The sequence below is a fragment of the Silene latifolia genome, chromosome Y (genome assembly GCF_048544455.1).
Source record: "Silene latifolia isolate original U9 population chromosome Y, ASM4854445v1, whole genome shotgun sequence".
Classification (NCBI taxonomy): domain Eukaryota; kingdom Viridiplantae; phylum Streptophyta; class Magnoliopsida; order Caryophyllales; family Caryophyllaceae; genus Silene; species Silene latifolia.
This window is the reverse complement of record NC_133538.1, coordinates 117035336-117041531: the sequence shown is the minus strand read 5'-3', so window position 1 is coordinate 117041531 and position 6196 is coordinate 117035336. Positions and strand designations below refer to the sequence as shown.

The 6196-nt window shown below is 36.5% G+C and overlaps 1 long non-coding RNA gene across 2 annotated transcripts; it reads right to left on the bottom strand.

Moving 5' to 3' along the window:
• Positions 1-1775: 1775 nt before the first annotated feature.
• LOC141633758 (uncharacterized) lies at positions 1776-4371 on the bottom strand. Of its 2 annotated transcripts, XR_012538536.1 has the most exons (5): positions 3870-4371; positions 3207-3332; positions 2614-3081; positions 2344-2422; positions 1776-2142 (listed from the first exon to the last, which is right to left on the bottom strand). It is a non-coding gene; the product is annotated as an uncharacterized LOC141633758 (long non-coding RNA). The 2 variants fall into 2 exon arrangements; XR_012538535.1 differs by lacking the exon at positions 3207-3332 and having other exon boundaries at positions 3870-4367.
• Between the last annotated feature and the right edge of the window lie 1825 nt (positions 4372-6196).

Here is a 6196-nt window from a genome sequence, read left to right as displayed (position 1 = left end):
AAGTTCCAAATAACCCTTTATGAGGTCCCAAACGGCTCTCTTTCAAGAGCCACAAACGGCTCCACCTGGAGCCCCAAACCGCCCCACCTCTTGGGGCGCAGACCGCCTCATTGAGGCGCAGAGACAAAAGTAGATAGCTTCTCTTGAGAACCTTGTAGCTTGACCTGTACCGGAATAGACTCCACCTTACTGTCAACACTACCATTCTCACTAAAGCTATCCAAACCCGAAATATCCAGAATATCACCAAGTGACCCAAGTGACCCAAACTGGATGTGCTTCAAAGTATCATTCACATATCCAAGTTGCATATGCCCCAACTTAGACTCGAGAGAGACAGAACAATGATTACCTGATGCTCCAACAGTCAGCACAGTGCCTTGAAGGACATAAATAGTTCCTTCCTTAACACCCCTCCAAATAACAGAAGAACCCTTACCAACGCACAACGATCCACCATCACCTTGAAAACTGTAGCCCTGATCAACTAACATCCCAAGTGATATAAGATTTCTCTTCAAACGTGGAACATGCCTAACACCTTCTAGGAAGACAACAACACCATCACATGTCCTAACCCGAATAGTCCCAACTCCAAGCACCTCACAAATAGACCCATCACCCATGGTAACATTGACCCCATGTGAAGCTTCATAAGAAGTAAACCATTCCCTAAAAGAACACATATGATAAACGCATCCCGTATCCAAAATCCAACTATCCAAAGAACGTGGAACAACATCAACAACGAGAGCATAATCTTCCTCAGAATCGTATTTGGCAACCTTTTGTGCAATGCAGAAACACCGACTTCCTTCAACTTAGGACACCGATTTTTCCAATGACCTGGTTCTTTGCGATAATTGCGGACATTCTTACGAGGACCCTTAGACTTGGCTTTACCCTTACTAGAACCCTCCGAATTCACAACAAGCCCTACGGGACTCGTCTACAACACCACCCGACGCTACTCGGCGCAAATCCCTAGTGTGAAGCGCTGACCTCACTTCCTCTAGGGTCAAAGAATCTTTACCAACAACAAAAGACTCCACAAAAGTCTCAAACGAATTTGGCAAAGAAACTAACAAAATCAAGGCAGCATCTTCATCATCTACCTTAACATCTAAATTACGTAAATCAAGTAAAATAGAGTTAAGACGGTCTAGATGGTCCTTGAGAGACGTACCTTCCTGCATACGAAGACCAAACAAACGCTGCTTAAGAAGCAACTTGTTGGTTAAAGTCTTTGTCATATACAAAGATTCCAACTTCAACCACAAACCTATAGCAGTTTCCTCATCGGCAACTTCAACCATAACGCACTACTACGGAAAAGGGATATAGCGGCGCTTTTATATGGCTATAGAAGCGCTAAAAAGCGCCGCTAAGGTCTATACCGACGCTATAAAAAGCGCCGGCTTTGCCTGTGCCGCTAACCCCTTTTACGGCGCTTATTATTTGCGTCGGTATAAATAAAAAATAGCGCCGCTATTCTTGAGGCGCTTTTAGAGTGATTTGGCGACACTTTAAAAGCACCGCTATAGACTTACAACGCTTTTTAAAGCACCTCCGTTATTGTGCTTGGCTATTATGGCTTTTAGCTATTCATAGTCTAATTTTACAGTTTTTGTATCGCCAATTGTTAATAACTACCATTTTATACATACGAGAATTGTAAGCAAGTAACATTCTCTTTTGTAAACAGTAAACAATTCCAGTAATAATAAAATTACACCATTCATACAAAATTCAATTCCACTATAGACTAAAAAAAACATAAACCAGCCCCAAAACTAATATACAAACCAAGGAAAACCAAAACAATCATTTAATAGGAAAAACATCACCCCTAGAACTAACCTCGTTGGTATCTAATCAACTTAGGAACATATTCATAATCTAATTGGATACATGCCATAACTTGCAATTGCACAGCAACCTTCCTTAATCTACAAATTGCATAGTAGCATTTAATAATCTTCTTATTGCATTGCACCTCATCTTGTATTCTCCTTCACCAATCAGAGCCGCAAAACTCAAAGGCGCCTAACAGCCACGCTCATAGGAATCGCTTTTGTTTAGGAATGTTCCTTTGAACTTCGAATACACTAGAGCTTCAGTTCATGCCTACCGCTCCAGTCCCTCAACAATGATAAAAATAAGCTTATCAGCAAAACAAGCTCCTTTAAAGACTAAATTAGGCCAGCCACCTACTAACCAAGATATAAGACCAACAATTATAGTTCCATTATAAACCCATGAGTACATGTTGACATTCTAAAGGTAGACAATATATATTGTAGCTGCTTAAACAATGTCTCCATACCACTACTCAGTACTCACCTGTGAAAACATGATACTTTCATTCCTTCCGTAGCAGGTACTGCACATATGTGCTAGTTTCGTGACCACCGTTGTCATCCTACATAGAAAGAGCAAGAAAAAGGTAGATAAATAAGGTACCAAATTGTACACTACATTACTTATCTATAATCTGTAGCATCTATGATGTATTGGCCTATTCAAAAATTCTTGCAATGCATCTTGCAAGTTATGGAACTAAGCAGAAGAAGACTTGATATCTAGTGACAATCAAAATAAAGAAAAACTTACTCTAAGTTACTCGAGGAAACCAAGAGCATAGTGTTTCCTTGTTCATATAATCTGTAGCATCTATGATGCATCTTGCAAGTTATGAATCCACTGAAATTTAATTACTCAAGGGAACTGATTAGAGACAACAAATATAAAGGGGAACCGAGCATGAAAAATATAATCGTATTTAATGAAAGGCTTACCTTCTACGAATACCTCACCTTGTTAATAAGACACATTGCAAGACTAAAAATGTTAGCTCCAAGATAACTCAAAAGTCTTACTTCTTCTATCCTGCCATATCATAAAGACACATTATACATCCCAAATAAAAAATCTATGCTCTTCATATGACAAGAATGTCTTAAAGCTAAATAAAGTGCTAAATGTCTGAATGGAACTGTTTGGAAACTATTTGAATGACAAGCTCTCTTAAAAGGAGACGACCACAAAATCTTTATTGCTCCTTTTTAAGTCCTTAAGAACCTGCAACATGAACCAACAAAAGCTCACATACTGACAGTCACTTATCATCTAATCCACAATTTGAAGCTAAAATTGTACTCGTATGAATTACACAAAAGAAAGCTTCACAATTCACAACTAACTACCAGATTCACATTGTTGTAGTTCATTCTGGGTGCTAGATTTTTCCGTTAGTTGAATTTCGACCTCTTTGAAAACTGTGTCATCCAAGTGTCCTTGGTCCCCCTTAATCCTTAAGCGCCTCAGGTTGACTTACGGAAGACAATATTCATCACAACAGAACATAAAACGCAAGTCGGATAACAACAAAATCTCAAAATCCAACTCAACACATGACATTATTGAAAAAAGGCCATCAATATTGGTGATGAAGTCGGATAATAGATAAGACAACATAACAACAATGAACATACAACATTAAAAAATCGTTCAAACTAATAAAAATCGCTAATTGGAAAGAATTCTACGAAGAAAAGACCTAGCATACCCAAATCAGACATGTAATAGTCAAAGCCTTGCCTTCAAAAATTAAGAAAGCAAAACCCCCAATTTTCTGAAAATAAAACTAGACAATTGTGAAATTGATTAGAAATAGAACAAAAAACAATAACAATTGTTGGTCTGATAAGTATTATGCATAAAGTTTTGATCTTTGTCTAGCCTAGTTATAATAAAACAACAAATTCGAATAAAACCCTAATTATAAAAAAGAAAAACACGAGTATTCTTTTGCTTATTCAAATTTCACAAGAAATACGAAGATGAATACATACAAGAGTATATCATACCTAAAATTGTGATGAGAGATCTACTTTTGCTTAGACTTCGTAAATGTGGAAGGAGGAAGAGGTTGCTCCTTTCTTTTTGCAATTCAAGAGTTTACAAATGAAAGGCGTTATAGTTTGGCGGTGAATATTTTGGAGTACCGCCTTTTCTATTTGAGATTTGTACAGCGCTTATCTGGAGTGCTTTCTAAAAGCGCCTTTTTATGGGTTTTAATTCACTGGAGTTGGCAATTTTTGTATAAGCGCCGTAAGGGAAGCGCCTGTAGATATCATTTTTGTAGTAGTGACGTGATCAGCTAAACATAACAGAATTAAAGAATGAGCCTTCTCCTCCAAGACTACATCTGCATCTGTCTTTGCTGTCTTTGCTGCATCAGACGAACTACCTGCTGAATTTGCCTTTGAGATAACAGACCAGACGCCTTGCTGTCTAAGCAAAGCTCTCATCTTTAACTGCCACAGCCCAAAACTATTTCTCCCAGTGAACTTTTCAACATTCAAAACATTCGTAGACGACATCTTTTCACCTGAAAATCAAGAAACCCAAATAACGACTAAAAGACAACTACAACGGAAGCAGATCCCAAATCAGAACTCTAGCTCTGGTGCCAATTGTTGTAACGGAGGCGTCCCGTTACCCAAATAGTTAATTGATAAGGCGATAAGAACAATAAATAACGAATGTAAATAAAGTTGACACAAAGATTTACGTGGTTCACCAGTAAAATAATCGCGCTACGTCCACCCCGCGAGGAGATCAAATTTCACTATAGTGGAGAAAATAGACAAATGAGATGACCCAGACACACGCGCTCAATATGAGCCAAAAGTATACCCTATTCTACCAACAAATATAGTAGTCTCAAAGGAACAAAAGAGACTACCCCAATAAGACGGAGGACAAATAATCTTGAGGCCTACCAAGATCTGAACAAACTCCTCCGATCTTCAAAGACAGACGGACAACAATAATAGAGCCCGGAACAAACTGAGTTTTCTTCTTCAGAAGGAACCTCACAAATCGACCCTCTTTATTGTGCTCTCAAATCTCTCTCTTAATTAACCTAGAATAAAACTTGGGTCTTTATATATTTATTCCACCCAAGATAAAATATCTAGACTAATAAGAAATAAGACTCAATTAGGAAATATATAAACAATAATTTCCTAATAACCAGCAAAACCTACGTAGAACTAGGAAACCAAAATCTTAGTCAAATAGTCAAACACTAAGAAACTAGAGCACTAAGAAAAACGTCCAATTATCAAGGCTAAGTAGTAATACGTAGCAATGACACATGAAATTGACGCAACTTAGTAGCAAAACGTGCGACTCGCAGATGCTACTGCCCTTTTGCTCTTACCTTGATTCTACGAGACTTCTTTTATTATTCTTTGTCTTAGATTAGTCCGTCTTCGACACACATTCAAGGCACAAATCCTAACACATGTTAATCTATCATCACTAATATACTTTTATGTTTATATATTATGAAGTCTAATTTTGCATTTTTTATATTTTTTCAGGAACAATGAAAAGTATGTAGATAGAGATCAAGAATTGAAGTTGCAAATTTGCAATAAGATTACTACAAGTATCATTTTACTAACAATCTAACGTAATGATGATATTTACCACCTTATTATTCTATGGTGTCATTGTTTATTATTCCGTATCTTTTAAGTATGTATAAATTAAATAAATACTCTAGCGTATTCATAATATTATACGGAGTAGTGAACCTATATCTTTTCCGTCTAATTAGTAGAAATTTTATTTGATTATCAATGAGAGACAAACTTACAATATTTGTAAACCTATAAAAATCACGGCAATTCAGTAAGTTACGTCATATTTGAGAATTATTGAGATGTACCTTTCCTAAAGCTTTTCGAATACTTTTCTGCTATTTTTATTTTATTGATTCATAAACATGATTCTAGAACATGATTTTATGAGTTTTGCTAATCATATTTGTATCGTTTCCACAGAAAGCCAACATCGATAACGCGTGCATGGCTCGGAATCGAACACATGATGCATGGAGTAGATCAAGAATTGAAGTTGCAAATTTGCAATAAGATTACTACAAGTATCATTTTACTAACAATCTAACGTAATGATGATATTTACCACCTTATTATTCTATGGTGTCATTGTTTATTATTCCGTATCTTTTAAGTATGTATAAATTAAATAAATACTCTAGCGTATTCATAATATTATACGGAGTAGTGAACCTATATCTTTTCCGTCTAATTAGTAGAAATTTTATTTGATTATCAATGAGAGACAAACTTACAATATTTGTAAACCTATAAAAATCACG